This window comes from Elephas maximus, chromosome 16 (genome assembly GCF_024166365.1).
Source record: "Elephas maximus indicus isolate mEleMax1 chromosome 16, mEleMax1 primary haplotype, whole genome shotgun sequence".
NCBI classification, from domain to species: Eukaryota; Metazoa; Chordata; class Mammalia; order Proboscidea; family Elephantidae; genus Elephas; species Elephas maximus.
The window spans coordinates 4,360,680-4,386,106 of NC_064834.1; positions in this window are offsets into that span (position 1 = coordinate 4,360,680).

Sequence of the window (25,427 nt, forward strand, 5' to 3'; positions counted from 1 at the left end):
GAGACTGAGAACGAACAACCTCGGGTAAGCAGCAACTGTTTTCGGCAACTCAATTAGGGAAATCACAAAAACAAATTAAGATTAACTTTAAAAAGAAAAAAACGCTCAAAACAGGGAATCATTGAAGTCAATATGTAAAAGATCACAATACTCAAAAAGAGGGACTAAATCAGGTGGCATAGAACTGCCATATGGAGAGGGATAAAAGGCGATATAGGACAATACAAGTTAAGTTTTTACTTAGAAAAATAGGGGTAAATATTAAGGTAACCACAAAGAGGTATAACAACTCCATAACTCAAAATAAAAACCAAGAAAAACTTAACGACTCAACAAACATAAAGTCAAATACTATGAAAATGAGGAACACACAATTTACAAAGAAAAATGTCTCAGCACAAAAAAGTAAGTGGAAAAATGAAATTGTCAACAACACACATAAAAAGGCATCAAAATGACAGCACTAAACACATACTTATCTATAATTACGCTGAATGTAAATGGACTAAATGCACCAATAAAGAGACAGAGAGTCTCAGACTGGATAAAGAAACACGATCCATCTATATGCTGCCTACAAGAGACACACCTTAGACTTAGAGACACAAACAAACTAAAACTCAAAGGATGGGAAAAAATATATCAAGCAAACAACAAGCAAAAAAGAAGAGGAGTAACAATATTAATTTCTGACAAAATAGACTTTAAAGTTAAATCCACCACAAAGGATAAAGAAGGACACTACATATTGATTAAAAGGATAATTGACCAGGAAGATATAACCATATTAAATATTTATGCACCCAATGACAGGGCTGCAAGATACATAAAACAAACTTTAACAGAACTGAAAAGTGAGATAGACACCTCCACAATTATAGTAGGAGACTTCAATACACCACTTTTGGAGAAGGACAGGACATCTAGTAAGAAGCTCGATAGAGACACGGAAGACCTAATTGCTAGAATCAACCAACTTGACCTCATTGACTTATACAGAACACTCCACCCAACAGCTGCAAAGTATACTTTTTTTCTAGCACACATGGAACATTCTCTAGAATAGACCACATATTAGCTCATAAAACAAACTTTTGCAGAATCCAAAACATCAAAATATTGCAAAGCATCTTCTCAGACCATAAGGCCATAAAAGTGGAAATCAATACCAGAAAAATTAGGGAAAAGAAATCAAATAGTTGGAAACTGAACAATACCCTGCTGAAAAAAAACTGGGTTATAGAAGACATTAAGGAGGGAATGAAGAAATTCATAGAATGCAACGGAATGAAAACACTTCCTATCAAAACCTCTGGGACACAGCAAAAGCAGTGCCCAGAAGTCAATTTATATCGATAAATGCACACGTACAAAAAGAAGAAAGAGCGAAAATCAGAGAACTGTCCCTACAACTTGAACAAATAGAAAGTGAGCAACAAAAGAATCCATCAGGCACCAGAAGAAAACAAATAATAAAAATTAGAGCTGAACTAAATGAATTAGAGAACAGAAAAACAATTGAAAGAATTCACAAAGCCAAAAGCTGGTTCTTTGAAAAAATTAACAAAATTGTTAAACCATTGGCCAGACTAACTAAAGAAATACAGGAAAGGAAACAAATAACCCGAATAAGAAACGAGAAGGGCTACATCACAACAGGCCCAACGGAAATTAAAAGAATCATATCAGATTATTATGAAAAATTGTACTCTAACAAATTTGCAAACCTAGAAGAAATGGATGAATTCCTGGAAAAACACTACCTACCTAAACTAACACAATCAGAACAACTAAATAGACCCATAACAAAAAAAGAGACAGAAATGGTAATCAAAAATCTCCCAACAAAAAAAAGCCCTGGCCCGACGGCTTCACTGCAGAGTTCTACCAAACTTTCAGAGAAGAGTTAACACCACTACTACACTACTAAAAAACTAAAGGTACTTCAAAGCATAGAAAATGACAGAATACTACCCAACTCATTCTATGAAGCCACCATCTCCCTGATACCAAAACCAGGTAAAGACACTACAAAAAAAGAAAATTAAAGACCTATATCCCTCATGAACATAGATGCAAAAATCGTCAACAAAATTCTAGCCAATAGAATTCAACAACATACCAAAAAAATAATTCACCACAACCAAGTGGGATTTATACCAGGTATGCAAGGCTGGTTTAATATTAGAAAAACCATTAATGTAATCCACCACATAAATAAAACAAAAGACAAAAACCACATGATCTTATCAATTGATGCAGAAAAGGCATTTGACAAAGTCCAACACCCATTTATGATAAAAACTCTCACCAAAATAGGAATGGAAGGAAAATTCCTCAACATAATAAAGGGCATCTATGCAAAGCCAACAGCCAACATCGCTCTAAATGGAGAGAACCTGAAAGCATTTCCCTTGAGAACGGGAACCAGACAAGGATGCCCTTTATCACCGCTCTTATTCAACATTGTGCTAGAAGTCCTAGCCAGAGCAATTAGGCTAGACAAAGAAATAAAGGGCATCTGGATTGCCAAAGAGGAAGTAGAATTATCTCTATTTACAGATGACATGATCGTATACACAGAAAACCCCAACAAATCCACCAGAAAACTACTGAAACTAATAGAAGAGTTTGGCAGAGTCTCAGGTTAGAAGGTAAACATACAAAAATCACTTGGATTCCTCTACACCAACAAAAAGAACATCGAAGAGGAAATCGCCAAGTCAATACCATTCACAGTAGCCCCCAAGAAGATAAAATACTTAGGAATAAATCTTACCAAAGATATAAAAGACCTATAAAAAGAAAACTACAAATTACTAGTGCAAGAAACTAAAAAGAACCTACTTAAGTGGTTACCTTGCTCATGGATAGGAAGACTCAACATAGTAAAAATGTCTATTCTACCAAAAGCCATCTATACATACAATGCACTTCCGATCCAAATTCCAACGACATTTTTTAATGTGATGGAGAAACAAATCACCAACTTCATATGGAAGGGAAAGAAGCCTCGGATAAGTAAAGCATTACTGAAAGAGAAGAAGAAAGTGGGAGGCCTCACTCTACCTGATTTTAGAACATATTATACAGCCACAGTAGTCAAAACATCCTGGTACTGGTACAACAACAGGCACATAGACCAATGGAACAGAATTGAGAACCCATATATAAATCCATCCACATATGAGCAGTTGATATTTGACAAAGGCCCAGTGTCAGTTAATTGGGGAAAAGATAGTCTTTTTAACAAATGGTGCTGGCATAACTGGATACCCATTTGCAAAAAAATGAAACAGGACTCATACCTGACACCATGCACAAAAACTAACTCCAAGTGGATCAAAGACCTAAACATAAAGACTAAAATGATAAAGATCATGGAAGAAAAAATAGGGACAATCTTAGGAGCCCTAATACAAGGCATAAACAGAATACAAAACATTACCAAAAATGACGAAGAGAAACCAGATAACTGGGAGCTCCTAAAAATCAAACACCTATGCTCATCTAAAGACTTCACCAAAAGAGTAAAAAGACCACCTACAGATTCGAAAAGAATTTTCAGCTATGACATCTCCGACCAGCGCCTGATCTCTAAAATCTATATGATTCTGTCAAAACTCAGCCACAAAAAGACAAACAACCCAATCAAGAAGTGGGCAAAGGATATGAACACACACTTCACTAAAGAAGATATTCAGGCAGCTAACAGATACATGAGAAAATGCTCTCGATCATTAGCCATTAGAGAAATGCAAATTAAAACTACGATGAGATTCCATCTCACTCCAACAAGGCTGGCATTAATCCAAAAAACACAAAATAATAAATGTTGGAGAGGCTGCGGAAAGATTAGAACTCTTATACACTACTATTGGGAATGTAAAATGGTACAACCACTTTGGAAATCTATCTGGTGTTATCTTAAACAGTTAGAAATAGAACTACCATACAACCCAGAAATCCCCCTCTCGGAATATACCCTAGAGAAATAAGGGCCTTCACACAAACAGATATATGCACAGCCATGTTTATCGCAGCTCTGTTTACGATAGCAAAAAGCTGGAAGCAACCAAGGTGTCCATCAACGGATGAATGGTTAAATAAATTGTGGTATATTCACACAACGGAATACTACGCATCGATAAAGAACAGTGACAAATCGGTGAAACATTTCATAACATGGAGGAACCTGGAAGGCATTATGCTGAGCAAAATTAGTCAGAGGCAAAAGGACAAATATTGTATAAGACCACTCTTATAAGATCTTGAGAAATAGTATAAACTGAGAAGAACACATACTTTTGTGGTTACGAGGGGCGGAGGGAGGGAGGGTGGGAGAGGGTTATTTACTGATTAGTTAGTAGGTAAGAACTACTTTAGGTGAAGGGAAGGAGAATACTCAATACACGGAAGGTCAGCTCAACTGGACTGGACCAAAAGCAAAGAAGTTTTCAGGATAAACTGAATGCTTCAAAGGTCAGCGGAGCAAGGCCGGGGGTTTGGGGACTATGGCTTAAGGGGACTTCTAAGTCAATTGGAAAATAATACTATTATGAAAACATTCTGCATCTCACTTTGAAATGTGGCGTCTGGGGTCTTAAATCTAACACGCAGCCATCTAAGATGCATCAATTGGTCTCAACCCACCTGAATCAAAGGAGAATGAAGAACACCAAGGTCACACGACAACTATGAGCCCAAGAGACAGAAAGGGCCACATGAACCAGAGACTTACATCATCCTGAGACCAGAAGAACTAGTTGGTGCCTGGCCACAACCGATGACTGCCCTGACAGGGAGCACAAGAGAGAACCCCTGAGGGAGCAGGAGATCAGTGGGATGCAGACCCCAAATTCTCATAAAAAGACCATACTTAATGGTCTGACTGAGACCAGAGGAATCCCGGTGGTCATGGTCCCCAAACCTTCTGTTGGCCCAGGACAGGAACCATTCCCGAAGACAACTTATCAGACATGGAAGGGACTGGGGAATGGGTTGGAGAGAGATGCTGATGAAGAGTGAGCTACATGTATCAGGTGGACACTTGAGACTGTGTTGGCATTTCCTGTGTGGAGAGGAGGTGGTAGAGAGGGTTAGAAACTGGCAAAACTGTCACGACAGGAGAGACTGGACAAAGGGAGTGGGCTGACTCATTAGGGGGAGAGTAAGTGGGAGTATGGAGTAAGGTGTATATAAGCTTTTATGTGACTGACTTGATTTGTAAACGTTCACTTAAAGCTCAATAAAAATTATTAAAAAAAAACTACCAACAAACAGGATTTATCATCTATTCCATTAGTGAAAAAACATGGCATCATCAAAAAATTAAAAAAAAAAATTCATTGAAAGGGCTAGTGTTTGACCAAACAACTGGGCGTCATAGCCTAATTAAGGTGACACATAAAATTAACCATATACACTCACAACACTACCTCTTAGACTTTACCAAATACCTCTGGTTCTCTGTTAACAGAGCTGATATTGCTGAAAACCAAACTCAGAGTCTTATTGTAAGAGTAGCTGAATTACAATGCCAGCTCAATTGCCAACATCAGGAGATGCCTGAAGTTAAAGTAAGGGCATTGATTGGGAAGAAATGGGATCCTGAAACTTGGGATGAGGAATATGGGCAGATAATCAGGAAGCTGGAGACACTGATCCCATAAATTTTGTTGAATCACTCCTGCCAATAGAACCCCTCCCAGCTGAAGAGATTACTTCATATTTGTCTGCTAAACCACCCTGCCCAGAAAAAACCATTAGCCCTCCCCACTCCCATCTTATAAGCTTAGCCCTAGCCCAGATACCTCTAAAAATCCCTTGCCTGAGTCACTGCCTGGGGCATTGCCTGAAGCAGATGCTTTACAAGACAATGCTGAATGTTCTCAAAACAATTCCAGACTACCAGTTCTGGCTTCTAGACCCCCAACTAGACTTAAGTCCCTGTGAGCCCCAAAAGACACAGTAAAAAGTGTGACCCAGGAGGAGGTACACTACACTCCAGAAGAACTGCTTGACTTTTCTAATACTTACAAACAGAAAACTGGGGAATATGTGTGGGGATGGCTATTCAAGGAGTGGGATAATGATGTAAGGAACATAAGGACGGATCAGTCTGAGTTTATTGATATGGGTCCACTAAGCAGAGATTCCTTATTCAATGTTTCAGCTCGAGAAGTTAGGAAAGGATCTAATAGTTTATTTGGTTGGGTTGCTGAAGCATGGATTATTCAGTTGCCTACACTAAATCAAGTTGAAGTACCAGACCTGCCTTGGTATACTGTAGAAGAAAGTATCCAAAGGCTTAGGGAAATTGACGTGACAGAGTGGATTTATCAGGTTAAACCCACAGACTCAGACTTGGACTGCCCAGAGGACATACCTGTTGCCACAACTGTGAAGAACAAATTTGTGAAGGGAGCTCCAGCATTCTTGAAGACTGTCGTGATTGCTATTTTTTGTAAATCAGATTTGACAGTGGGAACTGCTCTAACTGAATTAAGACATCTAACTACAATGGAACTGATTGGACCCCATGGTGGCAGGGGCCAAGTGCCTGCACTCAATCGACAAAGACAAGATGGACATGACTACAGTAATGGACAGTAGTTGTCAAAGCCGTAATCAGAATAGGCTGACTGGTATGGACTTATGGCATTGGCTACTTAGTCATGTTGTACCTAGGAGTGGCATAGATAGGATATCTATATCTACTAAATATTTACTTGATCTATACAAACAGATGAATTCTAGTTGAACAGCAGTCTAACTCGAATTACCAGAATAGAGAGTCACTGTCCCTCAATCAATTCCCAGATTTGAGTGATTTTAAAGACCCACAACCCATTGAATAAGGGGGAGGCTGGATCCCCATGGGGAAGGACTCCAATACAGTGCCAAATTTGTTTACTGTTAATCTCTCTTTCAGCCTTCCCCAAAGGAACCTATGACCTTTTATAAGAGTGACTGTTCACTGGGGAAAAGGAAATATTCAGAATTACTGGGGATGACTGGATGCTGGCTCTGAACTGATACTAATTCCAGGAGACTGAAAATATCACTGTGGCCCACCATTCAGAGTGGGAGCATGTGAAGGTCAGGTTATTAATGGAGTCTTAGCTCATGTCTGTCTCACAGGAGGTCCAGTGTGTCTCCAAACCCATCCAGTAGTTGATTTCCCCACTTCCAGAATGCATAATTGGAATAGATGTACTCAGCAACTGGCAGAACCCCCACATTGGATCATGACAAGGAGAGTAAGGACTATTATGGTAGGAAAAGCCAAGTGGAAGCCATTAGAACTGCCCTTACCTGGGAAAATAGCAAACCAAAAGCAAAACCACATTCCTGGAGGAATTGCAGAGATTACTGCCACCATCAATGACTTGAAGGATACAAGGGTGGTGATTCCCACCACATCCCATTCAACTTGCCTATTTTGCCTGTGCAAAAAACAGATGGATCTTGAAGAATGACAGTGATTATTGAAGGCTTCAAAAGGTGGGGACTCCTACTGCAGCTGCTGTTGCAGATGTGGTTTCATAGCTTGAGCAAACTAATCCATCTCCTGGTACGTGGTATGCAGCTATTGAACTGGCTAATGCCTTTTTATCCATACCTGTTTTGAAGAACCATCAGAAGCAGTTTGCCTTCAGCTGGCAAGGCGAGCAATACACTTTCACTTGCCCACCTCAGAGCTATATCAACTCTCCAGCCTTATGTCATAATTTAGTCTGCAGGGACCTTTTCCCTTCCGCAAGATGTCACACTGGTCCATTGATGACATTATGCTGACTGGACCTGTTGTAGTTCTTAGGTGCTGTTCAGTAGATTCCGACTCATAGCAACCCCATGTACCACAGAACAAAGCACTGCCCGGTCCTGCGCCATCCTTACAATCATTGTTATGCTTGAGCCCATTGTTGCAGCCACGGTGCCAATCCATCTCATTGACGGTCTTCCTCTTTTCCGCTGACCCTGTACTCTGCCAAACATGATGTCCTTCTCCAGGGACTGATCCCTTCTGACAACGTGTCCAAAGTATGTAAGACGAGTCTCAACATCCTTGCTTCTAAGGGGCATTTTGATTGTACTTCTTCCAAGACAGATTTGTTTGTTCTTTCGGCAGTCCACGGTATATTCAATATTCTTCAGCAACATCTCAATTCAAAGGCATCAGTTCTTTGGTCTTCCTTATTCGCTGTCCAGCTTTCACATGCATATGATGTGATTGACAATGCCATGGGTTGGGTAAGGCATACCTTAGTCTGCAAGATGACGTTTGCTTGTCAACACTTTAAAGACATCCTGCAGCAGATTTGCCCAATGCAATGTGTCTTTTGATTTCTTGACTGCTGCTTCCGTGGGTGTCGGTTGTGGATCCAAGTAAAATGAAAGCCTTGGCAACTTCAGTCTTTTCTCCATTTATCATGATGTGGCTTATTGGTCCAGTTGTGAGGATTTTTGTTTTATGTTGAGGTGTAGTCCATACTGAAGGCTGTGGTCTTTGATCTTCATCAGTAAGTGCTTCAAGTCCTCTTCACTTTCAGGAAGCAAGGTTGTGTCATCTGCATGTGTCAGGTTGTTAACGAGTCTTCCTCCAGTCCTGATGCCACATTCTTCATATAGTCCAGCTTCTTGGATTATTTGCTCAGCATACAGGTTGAATAAGTATGGTGAAAGGATACAACACCAACATACAACTTTCCTGTCTTTAAACCGCTCAATATCCCCTTGTCCTGTTCAAACAACTGTCTCTTGATCTATGCGCAGGTTCTTCATGAGCACTGTTAAGTGTTCTAGAATTCCCATTCTTTGCAATGTTATCCATAATTTGTTATAATGTACACAGTCAAATGCCTTTGCATAGTTAATAAAACACAGGTAAACATCCTTCTGGTATTCTCTGCTTTCAGCCAGGATGCATCTGACATCAGCAATGATATCCCTGGTTCCACATCCTCTTCTGACTCCAGCCTGAATTTTTCGCAGTTCCCTGTCGATACACTGCCGTAGCCGCTTTTGAATAATCTTCAGGAAAATTTTGCTTGCATAAGATATTAATGATACTGTTGGATAATTTCTGCGTTTGCTTGGATGATCATCTTTCTTGGGAATAGGTATAAATATGGATCTCTTCCCGTCAGTTGGCCAGGTGGCTGTCTTCCAAATTTCTTGGCATAGACAAATGAGCACTTCCAGTGCTAAATCCATTTGTTGAAACATCCCAGTTGATATTTCGTCAGTTCCTGAAGCCTTGTTCTTCGCTAATGTCTTCAATGCAGCTTGAACTTCCTCCCTCAGCACCATCGGTTCCTGATCATATGCTACCTCTTGAAATGGTTGAATGTCGACTCATTCTTTTTGGTATACTGATTCTGCGTATTTCTTCCACCTTCTTTTGATGGTTCCTGCATCGTTTAATGTTTTCCCTGTGGAATCCTTCACTATTGCAACTTGAGGCTTGAGTTTTTTCTTCAGTTCTTTCAGCTGGAGAAACACCGAGCACGTTCTTCCCTTTTGTTTTTCTATCTCCAGCTCTTTGCATATGTCATTGTAATAGTTTACTTTGTCTTCTCGAGCCACCCTTTGAAATCTTCTGTTCACTTCTTTTTTTATATATAATTTCTTAATTAACATTTATTGAGCTTCAAGTGAACGTTTACAAATCAAGTCAGATTGTCACATATAAGTTTATATACACCTTACTCCTTACTCCCACTTGCTCTCCCCCTAATGAGTCAGCCCTTCCAGTCTCTCCTTTCGTGACAATTTTGCCAGCTTCCAACTCTCTCTATCCTCCCATCCCCCCTCCAGACAGGAGATGCCAACACAGTCTCAAGTGTCCACCTGATATAATTAGCTCACTCTTCATCAGCATCTCTCTCCTACCCACTGTCCAGTCCCTTTCATGTCTGATGAGTTGTCTTCGGGGATGGTTCCTGTCCTGGGCCAACAGAAGGTTTGGGGACCATGACTGCCGGGACTCCTCTAGTCTCAGTCAGACCATTAAATATGGTCTTTTTATGAGAATTTGGGGTCTGCATCCTACTGTTCTCCTGCGCTCTCAGGGGTTCTCTGTTGTGCTCCCTGTCAGGGCAGTCATCGATTGTGGCCGGGCACCAACTAGTTCTTCTGGTCTCAGGATGATGTAGGTCTCTGGTTCATGTGGCCCTTTCTGTCTCTTGGGCTCTTAGTTGTCGTGTGACCTTGGTGTTCTTCATTCTCCTTTGATCCAGGTGGTTTGAGACCAATTGATGCATCTTAGAAGGCTGCTTGTTAGCATTTATGACCCCAGACACCACATTTCAAAGTGGGATGCAGAATGTTTTCAGAATAGAATTATTTTGCCAATTGACTTAGAAGTCCCCTTAAACCATGGTCCCCAAACCCCCACCCTTGCTCCGCTGACCTTTGAAGCATTCAGTTTATCCTGGAAACTTCTTTGCTTTTGGTCCAGTCCGGTTGAGCTGACCTTCCATGTATTGAGTATTGTCCTTTCCTTCACCTAAAGCAGTTCTTATCTACTAATTAATCAGTAAAAAACCCTCTCCCACCCTCCCTCCCTCCGCCCCTCGTAACCACAAAAGTATGTGTTCTTCTCAGTTTATACTATTTCTCAAGATCTTATAAGAGTGGTCTTATACAATATTTGTCCTTTTGCCTCTGACTAATTTCACTCAGCATAATGCCTTCCAGGTTCCTCCATGTTATGAAATGTTTCACAAATTCGTCACTGTTCTTTATCGATGCATAGTATTCCATTGTATGAATATACCACAATTTATTTAACCATTCATCCGTTGATGGACACCTTGGTTGCTTCCAACTTTTTGCTATTGTAAACAGAGCTGCAATAAACATGGGTGTGCATATATCTGTTTGTGTGAAGGCTCTTATTTCTCTAGGGTATATTCCGAGGAGTGGGATTTCTGGGTCGTATGGTAGTTCTATTTCTAACTGTTTAAGATAACACCAGATAGATTTCCAAAGTGGTTGTACCATTTTACATTCCCACCAGCAGTGTATAAGAGTTCCAATCTCTCCACAGCCTCTCCAACATTTATTATTTTGTGTTTTTTGGATTAATGCCAGCCTTGTTGGAGTGAGATGGAATCTCATCGTAGTTTTAATTTGCATTTCCCTAATGGCTAATGATGGAGAGCATTTTCTCATGTATCTGTTAGCTGCCTGAATATCTTCTTCAGTGAAGTGTGTGTTCATATCCTTTGCCCACTTCTTGATTGGGTTGTTTGTCTTTTTGTGGCTGAGTTTTGACAGAATCATATAGATTTTAGAGATCAGGTGCTGGTTGGAGATGTCATGGCTGAAAATTCTTTCCCAATCTGTAGGTGGTCTTTTTACTCTTTTGGTGAAGCCTTTAGATGAGCACAGGTGTTTGATTTTTAGGAGCTCCCAGTTATCTGGTTTCTCTTCGTCATTTTTGGTAATGTTTTGTATTCTGTTTATGCCTTGTATTAGGGCTCCTAAGATTGTCCCTATTTTTTCTTCCATGATCTTTATCGTTTTAGTCTTTATGTTTAGGTCTTTGATCCACTTGGAGTTAGTGTTTGTGCATGGTGTGAGGTATGGGTCCTGTTTCATTTTTGTGCAAACGGATATCCAGTTATGCCAGCACCATTTGTTAAAAAGACTATCTTTTCCCCAATTAACTGACTCTGAGCCTTTGTCAAATATCAGCTGCTTATATGTGAATGGATTTATATCTGGGTTCTCAATTCTGTTCCACTGGTCTATGTGCCTGTTGTTGTACCAGTACCAGGCTGTTTTGACTACTGTGGCTGTATAATAGGTTCTGAAATCAGGTAGAGTGAGGCCTCCCACTTTCTTCTTCTTTTTCAGTAATGTTTTGCTTATCCGAGGCTTCTTTCCCTTCCATATGAAGGTGGTGATTTGTTTTCTATCACCTTAAAAAATGACATTGGAATTTGGATCGGAAGTGCATTGTATGTATAGATGGCTTTTGGTAGAATAGACATTTTTACTATGTTAAGTCTTCCTATCCATGAGCAAGGTATGTTTTTCCACTTAATATGTCCTTTTTAATTTCTTGTAGTAGAGCTTTGTAGTTTTCTTTGTATAGGTCTTTTACATCTTTGGTAAGATTTATTCCTAAGTATTTTATCTTCTTGGGGGCTACTGTGAATGGTATTGACTTGGCGATTTCCTCTTCGATGTTCTTTTTGTTGGTGTAGAGGAATCCAAGTGATTTTTGTATGTTTACCTTCTAACCTGAGACTCTGCCAAACTCTTCTATTAGTTTCAGTAGTTTTCTGGTGGATTTGTTGGGGTTTTCTGTGTATAAAATCATGTCATCTGCAAATAGAGATAATTTTACTTCCTCTTTGCCAATCCAGATGCCCTTTATTTCTTTGTCTAGCCTAATTGCTCTGGCTAGGACTTCTAGCACAATATTGAATAAGAGCGGTGATAAAGGGCATCCTTGTCTGTTTCCCATTCTCGAGGGAAATGCTTTCAGATTTTCTCCATGTAGAGTGATGTTGGCTGTTGGCTTTGCGTAGATGCCCTTTATTATGTTGAGGAATTTTCCTTCCATTCCTATTTTGGTGAGAGTTTTTATCATAAATGGGTGTTGGACTTTGTCAAATGCCTTTTCTGCATCAATTGATAAGATCATGTGGTTTTTGTCTTTTGTTTTATTTATGTGGTGGATTACATTAATGGTTTTTCTAATATTAAACCAGCCTTGCATACCTGGTATAAATCCCACTTGGTTGTGGTGAATTATTTTTTTGATATGTTGTTGAATGCTATTGGCTAGAATTTTGTTGAGGATTTTTGCATCTATGTTCATGAGGGATATAGGTCTCTAATTTTCTTTTTTTGTAATGTCCTTACCTGGTTTTGGTATCAGGGAGATGGTGGCTTCATAGAATGAGTTGGGTAGTATTCTGTCATTTTCTATGCTTTGAAGTACCTTTAGTAGTAGTGGTGTTAACTCTTCTCTGAAAGTTTGGTAGAACTCTGCAGGGAAGCCATCTGGGCCAGGGCTTTTTTTTGTTGGGAGATTTTTGATTACCATTTCTGTCTCTTTTTTTGTTATGGGTCTATTTAGTTGTTCTGATTGTGTTAGTTTAGGTAGGTAGTGTTTTTCCAGGAATTCATCCATTTCTTCTAGGTTTGCAAATTTGTTAGAGTACAATTTTTTGTAGTAATCTGATATGATTCTTTTAATTTCAGTTGGGTCTGTTGTGATGTAGCCCTTCTCATTTCTTATTTGGGTTATTTGTTTCCTTTCCTGTATTTCTTTAGTCAGTCTAGCCTATGGTTTATCAATTTTGTTATTTTTTTCAAAGAACCAGCTTTTGGCTTTGTGAATTCTTTCAATTGTTTTTCTGTTCTCTAACTCATTTAGTTCAGCTCTAATTTTTGTTGTTTGTTTTCTTCTGGTGACTGATGGATTCTTTTGTTGCTCACTTTCTATTTGTTCAAGTTGTAGGGACAGTTCTCTGATTTTCGCTCTTTCTTCTTTTTGTATGTGTGCATTTATCAATATAAATTGGCCTCTGAGCACTGCTTTTGCTGTGTCCCAGAGGTTTTGATAGGAAGTATTTTCCTTCTCATTGCATTCTATGAATTTCCTTATTCCCTCCTTGATATCTTCTATAACCCGGTCTTTTTTCAGCAGGGTATTGTTCAGTTTCCAACTATTTGATTTCTTTTCCCTAGTTTTTCTGTTATTGATTTCTAGGTTTATTGCCTTGTGGTCTGAGAAGATGCTTTGTAATATTTCGATGTTTTGGTTTCTGGAAAGGTTTGTTTTATGACCTAATATGTGGTCTATTCTAGAGAATATTCCATGTGCGCTAGAAAAAAAAGTATACTTTGCAGCAGTTGGGTTCTGTATAAGTCAATGAGGTCAAGTTGGTTGATTGCTGTAATTAGGCCTTCCGTGTCTCTATCGAGCTTCTTACTGGATGTCCTGTCCTTCTCCGAAAGTGGTGTGTTGAAGTCTCCTACTATAATTGTGGAGGTGTCTATCTCACTTTTCAATTCTGTTAAAATTTGATTTCTGTATCTTGCAGCCCTGTCATTGGGTGCATAAATATTTAATTTGGTTATATCTTCCTGATCAATTGTTCCTTTTATCATTATGTAGTGTCCTTCTTTATCCTTTGTGGTGGATTTAAGTCTAAAGTCTATTTTGTCAGAAATTAATATTGCTACTCCTCTTCTTTTTTGCTTATTGTTTGCTTGATATATTTTTTTCCATCCTTTGAGTTTTAGTTTGTTTGTGTCTCTAAGTCTAAGATGTGTCTCTTGTAGGCAGCATACAGGCGGATTGTGTTTCTTTATCCAGTCTGAGACTCTCCGTCTCTTTATTGGTGCATTTAGTCCATTTACATTCAGCGTAATTATAGATAAATAAGTGTTTAGTGTTGTCATTTTGATGCCTTTTTATGTGTGTTGTTGACAATTTCATTTTTCCACTTACTTTTTTGTGCTGAGACGTTTTTCTTAGTAAACTGTGAAATCCTCATTTTCATAGTGTTTGACTTTATGTTTGTTGAGTCGTTACATTTTTCTTGGCTTTTATCTTGAGTTATGGAGTTGTTATACCTCTTTGTGGTTACCTTAATATTTGCCCCTGTTTTTCTAAGTAAAAACCTAACTTGTATTGTCCTATATCGCCTTGTATCACTCTCCATATGGCAGTTCTATGCCACCTGTATTTAGTCCCTGTTTTTGATTATTGTGATCTTTTACGTATTGACTTCAATGATTCCCTGTTATAAGCATTTTATTTTTTTAATTAATCTTCGTTCTCTGTCTCTAAATCGTGTTTGTTGTTCAGGGTTTGTAGGTTGTTATGTATGTGATCGATTCACTTATTTTTCCGAGTCTTTGTTGCAAGAGGGATCCGAGGTAGCGTCTACCTAGTCCGCCATCTTGTCCCCGCTAATGTTCACTTCTTTTACTTCATCATTTCTTCCTTTTGCTGTACCTGCTTGATGTTCAGGAGCAAGTTTCAGGGTCTCCTCTGACATCCATCTTGGTCTTTTCTTTCCTGTCTTTTCAATGACCTTTGTCTTTCTTCATATATGGTGTCCTTCATGTCGTTCCACACATCGTCTGGTGTTCAACATGTCAAATCTATTCTTGAAATGGTCTCTAAATTCTGGTGGGATATACTCAAGGTCATATCTTGGCTCTTGGGGACTTGCTCTGATTTTCTTCGGTTTCCACTTGAACTTGCATATCAGAAACTGATGGTCTGTTCCACAGTCAGCCCCTGACTTTGTTCTGACTGATGATATTGAGCTTTTCCATCATTTCTTTCCACAGATGTAATTGATTTGATTCCTGTGTGTTCTAGCTGGTGAGGTCCATGTGTATAGTTGATGTTTATGTTGGTGAAAGAAGATATTTGCAATGAAGAAGTTGTTGGTCTTGCAAAATTCTATCATTCAATCTCCGGCATTGTTCCTATCACCAAGGCCATATTTTCCAACTACTGATACTTCTTGATTCCCAACTTTCACTTTCCAATCACCAGTAATTATCAATTCATCCTGATTGCATGTTCGATCTATTGCAGACTGCAAAACTGACAAAAATATCTTCAGTTTCTTCATCTTTGGCCTTAGTGGTTGGTCCATAAATTTGAATAATTGTTGTATTAACGTCTTCCTTGTAGGCATATGGGTACTATCCTATCACTGACAGCATTGTACTTCAGGATAGATCTTGAAATGTTCTTTTTGACGATGAATACAACATCATTCCTCTTCAAGTGTCGTTCCCAGCATAGTAGACAATTTGATTGTCTGATTCAAAATGGCCAATGCCAGTCCATTTCAGCTCACTAATGCCTAGGATATTGATGTTTATGCATCCCATTTCATTTTTGATGATTTCCAATTTTTCTAGATTCATACTTTGTGTGTTCCAGGTTCTGATTATTAATGGATGTTTGCAGCTCTTTCTTCTGATTTTGAGTTGTACCACATCAGCAAATGAAGGTCCCAAAAGCTTCACTCCAACCACATCATTTAGGGTTGACTCTACTTTGAGGAGGCAGCTCTTCCCCAGTCATCTTTTGAGTGCTTTCCAACTTGGGGGGCTCATCTTTTGGCACTATATCAAACAATGTCCCGCTGCTATTCATAAGGTTTTCATTGGCTATTTCTTTTCATATGTAGACTACTTGGTCCTTCTTCCTAGTCTATCTTAGTCTGGAAGCTCAGCTGAAACCTGTCCTCCACGGGTAACCCTGCTGGTATATGAATACAGGGGGCATAACTTCCAGTATCACAGCAACACGCAAGCCCCCACATACCACAAAGTGACAGACACATGATGGTGATTGGACGTAGTAAGGAAGAAGTATCGATGAGTTATTGGTAAAACATTTGCATACTAGAAGGCCAGAAATTAATCGGACAAAAATTCAGGCACCTTTTACCTTGGTGAAATTTCTAGGGTCCAGTGGTGTAGAGCATGCTGAGATATTCCTTTTAAAGTGAAGGATAAGCTATTGCATCTGGCTGCTCCCAAAAGGAGGCATAATGCCTAGTGCATCTCTTTGGATTTTGGAGGCAACATATTCCTCATTTGGATGTGCTACTCTGGTCTATTTATCAAGTGACTTGAAAAGCTGCTAGTTTTGAGTGGGGCCCTGAGCAAGAGAAGGCTCTGCAAAAGGTTCAGGCTGTCGTGCAAGTTGTTCTGCCACTTGAGGCATATGATCCAGCTGATTCAATGGTGCTTGAAGTGTCCGTGGCAGATAGAGATATCTATTTGGAATCTGTGGCAGGCCCCTATTGGTGAATCACAGCCTAGATCCTTAGGATTTTGGAACAAAGCCATGCCATCCTCTGCAGATAACTACTCTCCTTTTGAGAAACAGCTTTTGGCTTGTTACTGGGCCTTAGTAGACACTGAACTTTTAATTATGGCATACCAAATCACCATGCAGCCTGAGCTGCCCATCATGAACTGGGTGCTGTCTGACCCATAGTGTCAAAAAGTTGGATGTGCACAGCTGCACTCCTTCATTAAATGGAAGTGGTATACACAAGATCGGCCCTGAGCTGGACCTGAAGGCACAAGTAAGTTGCATGAGGAAGTGGCCCAAATGCCCACGGTCTCCACTCCTGTCACATTACCTTCCGTTTCCCAGTCTACACCTACGGTCTCATCGGGAGTTCCTTATAATCAGTTGACTGAAGAAGAGAAAATTAGTGCCTGGTTTACAGATGGTTCTGCATGTGGACACACTACAGCTCCTTTCTGGGACCTCTCTGAAGGGCAGTGTTGGAGGTAAATCCTGTCAATGGGCAGAAATTTGAGCAGTGTACCTGGTTGTTCACTTTGCTTGGAAGAAGAAGGGGCCAGATGTGTGATTATATACCGATTCATGGGCTGTGGCCAGTGGTTTGGCTGGATGGTGAGGGAATTTGAAGGAACTTGTTTGGGAAATTGGAGCCAAAAATTTATGGGGAAATGGTATGTGGCTAGACCTCTATGAATGGGCCAAAGAAGTAAACATATTTGTGTCTCATGTGAATGCTCACCAAAGGGTGAACTCAGCAGAGGAGGATTTTAACAATCAAGTGGATAGGATGACTCGTTCTGTGGAAACCACTCATCCTCTTTCCCCAGCTACTCCTGTCATTGCTCAACAGGCTCAACAACAAAGTGGCCATGGTGGCAGGGTTGGAGGTTATGCATGGGCCCAGCAACATGGACATCTACTCACCAAGGCTGACTTGGCTACAGCCACTGTTGAGTGCCCAATCTGCCAGCAGCAGAGACCAACACTAAGTCCTCAACATGGCCCCATTCCTCGAGGTGATGAGCCAGCAACCTGGTGCCAAGTTGATTACATTATACCACTTCCATCAAGGAAAAGGCAGCATTTTGTCCTTACTGGAATATACACTTTCTCTGGATATGGATTTTCCTTCTCTGCACAAAATGCTTCTGCCAAAACTACCATCAGTGGACTTACAGAATGCCTTATCCACCATCATGATATCCCACACAGCATTGCCTCAGATCAAGGGACTCACTTTATAGCAAATGAAGTGCGGCAGTGAGCCCATGCCCATAGAATTCCCTGGTCTTACCATGTTCCCCATCATCCTGAAGTAGCTGGCTTGATACAATGATGGAACGGCCTTCTAAAGACACAGCTATGGCACCAGCTAGGTAGCAATACCTTCCAGAGTTGGGACAATGTTCTCCAGGAGGCTGTATATGCTGTAAACCAGGGTCCAATATATGGTGCTGTTTCTTCCATAGCCAGGATTCATGGGTCCAGGAATCGAGGGGTGGAAATGGGAGTGGCACCACTCACTATTCCCTGTGGTGACCCACTCAGAAGACTTTTCCCACTGTCCCTGTGGCCTTATGCTCCACAGGTCTAGAGGTATCAGTTCCAAAGGGAGGAATGCTGCCACCTGGAGACACAACACTGATTCCATTGAACTGGAAGCTAAGAACGCCACCTGGCCCCTTTGGGCTCCTTATGCCTCTAGATCAACAGTCAAAGAAGGGAGTTACCATACTGGCTGCCGTGATTGATCCTGGTTACCAGGAGGAATATGTCTGGAATGCAAGAGCTCCATTAGGGCGTCTCTTAGTAATATGATGCCCTGTGATTAAAGTCAGTGGAAAGCTACAGCAACCCAATTCCGACATGACTACTAACGACCCAGACTTTTCAGGAATGAAGGTTTGTGTCGCCCCACCAAGCAAAGAACCACAACTAGCTGAGGTGCTTACTGAGGGAAAAGAGAATATGGAATGGGTGGTGGAAGAAGGTAGTTCTAAATACCAGTTCTGGCCACGTGATCAGTTGTACAAATGAGAACTGTAATTTGTTAGGAGTATTTCTGCTTTGCATATGTGCATCAAATATTTTTGTTTTCTTCACTTATAAAATAGAAGACGTAAACGAGGCTAGTGTGTTTTTGGTTGTATGTGTGTTAGTTGTATCATGCTGTGTGCAAGTATGACTTTATAATTGTCTTTTTTCAGAGATACCATATGGCTTAAGGATATGTGTACATGTGCCCAGTTGACAAGGGGTGGACTGTGATGGTTAAGATTGTGTGTCAACTTGGCTGGGCCAGGAATCTCAGTGTTTATATGTGATTGCTTCCATGATGGGATCTGCCGTGAGCAGCCAATCTGTTGAAAGGTAGTTACCTTGGGGTTCTGGCCTGCATCTGAATATGAGCAGATGTTCTGGCTTTTTGTTTGCTCTGGATCCTGCAGCTGCCTCCTGTTTGTCTGACCTCTGGTTCTTGGGATTTGAGTTATGAGCTTATCTGCTGATCTTGGGATTCGTCGATCTTCACAGCCCGTGAGCAAGAGCTCTACTTTCCAACCTGATGATCTTAGGTTCACCAGCCCCTGTGGCTAGGTAAATTGGGAGGAGCCTCTATCTTAATCCATGGACTTGGGACATTTCAGCCTCTTCAGTCCTGTGAGCAGTTTCTTTGCTGTAAATCTCTCTCTCTCTCTATATATACTTAACCGGTTTTGCTTCTCTAGAGAACCCAGAAAGACATCTAGCTTACCTTCTGGTGTTTGGGTATTGTTAGTTATGATTTGTATCCTATTTTCGCCTTGTATTATGGCCTGTAGTGTTGGCCCTACTTTATCTTCCCTGAATTTTATAGTTTTTTGTTTTATATTTAGGTTTTTGATCCATTTTGAATTAGTTTTTGTATGTGGTGTGAAGTATGGGTCCTGTTTCATTTTTCTGCAGATGGAGATCCAGTTTGGCCAGCATCACTTGTAGAAAGACTATCTTACAAGGGAAAGATTAGTCCAAAGGACTAATGGACGACAGCTACCACTGCCTCCATCAGACTGAGTCCAGCACAACTAGATGGTGTCTGGGTACCACCAGTGACTTCTCTGACAGGGCTCAAAATAGAGGGTCCCAAGCAGAGCTGGAGAAAATGTAGAACTAAATTCTAACTCACAAAAAAAGACCAGACTTACTGATCTGACAGAGGCTGGAGAAACCCCGAGAGTATGGCCCCCAGACACCCTTTTAGCTTAGTAATGATGTCATTCTGAAGGCTGTCCCTTAGCCAAAGATTAGACAGGTCCATAAAACAAAATGAGACTCAAGGGGCACACCAGCCCAGGGGCAAACACTAGAAGACAGGAGGGGACAGGAAAGCTGGTAATAGGGAACCCAAGGTGAGAAAGAGACAGTGTTGATATGACTTTGGGCTGGTAACCAATGTCACAGAACAATATGTGCTCTAATTGTTTAAAGAGGAGCTAGTTCTGTAAACCTTCATCTGAAGTACAGTAATAAAAAAATAACATAAGAAATACAAAAAAAAAAAAAAAAAGGACGGTCTCCCACATTTCCCCCACATGTCTGTCAGTTTGTCGTACTGTGGGAGCTTGCATATTGCTATGATGCTGGAAGTTATGCCACCGGTATTCAGATTTCAGCAGGGTCACCCATGGAGGACAGGTTTCAGCTGAGCTTCCAGACTAAGACAGACTAGGAAGAAGGATCCAGCAGTCTACTTCTGAAAACCATTAGCCAGTGAAAACCTTATGAATAGCAGCGGAACATTGTCTGAAATAATGCTGGAAAATGAGCCCCCCCAGGGTGGAAGGCACTCAAAAGATGACTGGGGAAGAGCTGCCTCCTCAAAGTAGGGTCGACCTTAATGACGTGGATGGAGTAAGCTTTCAGGACCTTCATTTGCTGATGTGGCATGACTCAAAATGAGAAGAAACAGTGGCAAACATCCATTAATAATTGGAACCTGGAATGTACGAAGTATGAATCTAGAAAAATTGGAAATCATCAAAAATGAAATGCAATGCATAAACATCAATATCCTAGGCATTAGTGAGCTGAAATGGACTGGTATTGGCCATTTTGAATAGGACAATCATATAGCCTACTATGCTGGGAATGACAACTTGAAGAGGAGTGGTGTTGAATTCATCATCAAAAGGAGTGTTTCAAGATCAATCCTGAAGTACAAAGCTGTCAGTGATAAGATAATATCCATATACCTACAAGGAAGACGAGTTAATATGACTATTATTCAAATTTATGCACCAACCACTAAGGCCAAAGATGAAGAAATAGAAGATTTTTATCAGCTGCTGCAGTCTGAAATTGCTCAAACATGTGACCAAGATGCATTGATAATGACTGGCAATTGCAATGTGGAAGTTGGAAACAAAGAAGAAGGATCAGTAGTTGGAAAATATGGCCTTGGTGATAGAAACAATGCTGGAGATTGAATGATAGAATTTTGCAAGACCAATGACTTCTTCATTGCAAATACCTTCTCTCACCAACATAAACGGCAAATATACACATGGACCTTGCCAGATTGAACACACAGAAATCAAATTGACTACATCTGTGGAAAGAGACGATGGAAAAGCTCAATATCATCAGTCAGAAGAAGGCCAGGGGCCGACCGTGGAACAGACCATCAATTGCTCATATGCAAGTTGAAGCTGAAACTGAAGAAAATCAGAGCAAGTCCATGAGAGCCAAAATATGATCTTGAGTATATCCCACCTGAATTTAGAGTCCATCTCAAGAATAGTTTTGATGCATTGAACACTAGTGACCGAAGACAAGTTGTGGAATGACGTCAGGTACATCATACATGAAGCAAGAGGTCATTGAAAAGACAGGAAAGAAAGAAAAGACCAACAGGAAAAAACAAAAGTGCATCAGGGTTGTATTCTTTCACCATGCCTATTCAATCTGTATGCTGAGCAAATAATATGAGAAGCTGGACTATATGAAGAACGGGGCATCAGGACTGGAAGAAGACTCATTAACAACCTGCGTTATGCAGATGACACAACCTTGCTTGCTGAAAGTGAAGAGGACTTGAAGCACTTACTAATGAAGATCAAAGACCACAGCCTTCAGTATGGATTGCACCTCAACATAAAGAAAACAAAAATCCTCACAACTGGACCAATAAGCAACATCATGATAAACAGAGAAAAGACTGAAGTTGTCAAGGATTTCATTTTACTTGGATCCACAATCAACAGCCATGGAAGCAGCAGTCAAGAAATCTAAAGACGCATTGCGTTGGGTAAATCTGCTGCAAAGGACCTCTTTAAAGTGTTGAAGAGCAAAGATGTCGCCTTGAAGAGTGAGGTGTGCCTGACCCAAGCCATGGTATTTTCAGTCGCATCATATGCATGTGAAAGCTGGACAATGAATAAGGAAGAGCGAAGAAGAATTGATGCCCTTGAATTGTGGTGTTGGCAAAGAATATTGAATATACCGTGGACTGCCAAAAGAAAGAACAAATTTGTCTTAGAGGAAGTACAACCAGAATGCTCCTTAGAAGCAAGGATGGCGAGACTGCATCTTACATACTTTGGATATGTTGTCAGGAGGGATCAGTCCCTGGAGAAGGACACCATGCTTGGCAGAGTCGAGGAAGACCATCAACAAGGTGGACTGACACAGTGGCTGCAGTGATGAGCTCAAGCATAACAACGAGTATAAGGATGGCTCAGGACCGGGCAGTGATTCGTTCTGTTGTCCATAGGGTCACTGTGAGTCAGAACTGATTTGACGGCACCTAACAAGAACAACAGCTTCCACATTTAATGGACTTCAGAATTTTGTTGAAGATCAGGTGACTATAGGTGCATGGATTTACATCTGGGTTCTCAATTCTCTTCCACTGATCAATGTATCTGCTGTTTTACCAGTACCGAGCTGTTTTTTGACTACCATAGGTTCTGAAGTGAGGTAGTGCGAGGCCTCCTACTTTGTTCATCTTCAATAAAGCTTTCCTTTCCATATACAGTTAGTGATTAGTTTTTCCATCTCGTTAAAAATGCTGTTGGTATTTACCTTGGGATTGCATTTTATGTGTAGGTTGCTTTGGGTAGAATTGACATTTTCACAATGTTGACTCTACCTGTCCATGAGCATGGTATGCTTTTCCATTTATGTAGGTTCCTTTTGGTTTCCTGCAGCAGTGTTTTGTAATTTTCTTTTATAGGTCTTTTACATCCCTCGTTGGATTTATTCCTAAGAGTTTTATTTTTTTTAGGAGCTATTATAAATGGTATTACTTTCTTGATTTCCTTTTCATAATTCTCCTTATTGGTATACAGGAATGCAACTGATTTTTTTTACATTTATCCTGTATTCTGCTACTCTGCTGAATCTTACTATCAGTTCCCGTAGTTTTCTTGTGGAGTCTTTTGGATTCTCTATGTATAGTATCATATCATCTGCAAATGGGGATAGTTTTACTTCTTCCTTACCAGTTTGGATGTCTGTTATTTCTTTTTCTTGTCTTATTTCTCTATCTAGGACTTACAGCACAGTGTTAAATAGGGGTGGTGATCAAGAGCATCCTTGTCTTTTTCCTGTTTTCAGCCTCTATCCATTGAGAATGATGTTCGCTGTTGGTTTTGTGAAGATGCCCTTTAATATATATATTTTTAATAATTTTTATTGTGCTTTAAGTGAAAGTTTACAAATCAAGTCAGTCTCTCACATATAAGTTATATACACCTTACTGCGTACTCCCACTTACTCTCCCCCTAATGAATCAGCCCGTTCCCTCCTTCCAGTCTCTCCTTTCGTGCCAGTTTTGCCAGTTCCTAACCCTCTCTACCCTCCCATCTCCTCTCCACACAGGAGATGCCAACACAGTCTCAAGTGTCCACCTGATACAAGTAGCTCACTCTTCATCAGCATCTTTCTGCAACACATTGTACAATCCCTTCCATGTCTGATGAGTTGTCTTCAGGAATGGTTCCTGTCCTGGGCCAACAGAAGGTTTGGGGACCATGACCGCCGGGATTCCTCTAGTCTCAGTCAGACCATTAAGTCTGGTCCTTTTATGAGAATTTGGGGTCTGCATTCCACTGATCTTCTGCTCCCTCAGGGGTTCTCTGTTGTGCTCCCTGTCAGGGCAGTCATCGATTGTGGCTGGGCACCATCTAGTTCTTCTGGTCTCAGGATGATGTAAGTCTCTGGTTCATGTGGCCCTTTCTGTCTCTTGGGCTCATAGTTATCGTGTGACCTTGGTGTTCATTCTCCTTTGATCCAGGTGGGTTCAGACCAATTGATGCATCTTAGATGGCCGCTTGTTAGCTTTTAAGACCCCACACGCCACATTTCAAAGTGAGATGCAGAATGTTTTCATAATAGAATTATTTTGCCAGTTGACTTAGAAGTCCCCTTAAGCCAGAGTTCCCAAACCGCTGCCCTTGCTCCGCTGACCTTTGAAGCATTCAGTTTATCCTGGAAACTTCTTTGCGTTTGGTCCAGTCCAGTTGAGCTGACCTTCCGTGTATTGAGTATTGTCCTTCCCTTCACAGAAAGTAGTTCTTATCTACTAACTAATCAGTAAATAACCCTCTCCCACCCTGCCTCCCTCCCCCCCTCATAACCACAAAAGTATGTGTTCTTCTCAGTTTATACTATTTCTCAAGATCTTATAATAGTGGTCTTATACAATGTTTGTCCTTTTGCCTCTGACTAATTTTGCTCAGCATAATGCCTTCCAGGTTCCTCCATGTTATGAAATGTTTCAGAGATTCGTCACTGTTCTTTATCGATGCGTAGTATTCCGTTGTGTGAATATACCACAATTTATTTAACCATTCATCCGTTGATGGACACCTTGGTTGCTTCCAGCTTTTTGCTATTGTAAACAGAGCTGCGATAAACATGGCTGTGCATATATCTGTTTGTGTGAAAGCTCTTATTTCTCTAGGGTATATTCCGAGGAGTGGGATTTCTGGGTTGTATGGTAGTTCTATTTCTAACTGTTTAAGAAAACGCCAGATAGATTTCCAAAGTGGTTGTACCATTTTACATTCCCACCAGCAGTGTATAAGAGTTCCAATCTCTCCACAGCCTCTCCAACATTTATTATTTTGTGTTTTTTTGATTAATGCCAGCCTTGTTGGAGTGAGATGGAATCTCATTGTAGTTTTAATTTGCATTTCTCTAATGGCTAATGATGGAGAGCATTTTCTCATGTATCTGTTAGCTGCCTGAATATCTTCTTTAGTGAAGTGCGTGTTCATATCCTTTGCCCACTGCTTCAATGGGTTGTTTGTCTTTTTGTGGTTGAGTTTCAACAGAATCATATAGATTTTAGAGATCAGGCGCTGGTCGGAGATGTCATAGCTGAAAATTCTTTCCCAATCTGTAGGTGGTCTTTTTACTCATTTGATGAAGTCTTTAGATAAGCATAGGTGTTTGATTTTTAGGAGCTCCCAGTTATCTGGTTTCTCTTCATCATTTTTGGTAATATTTTGTATTCTGTTTATGCCTTGCATTAGGGCTTCTAACGTTGTCCCTATTTTTTCCTCCATGGTCTTTATCGTTTTAGTCTTTATGTTTAGGTCTTTGATCCACTTGGAGTTAG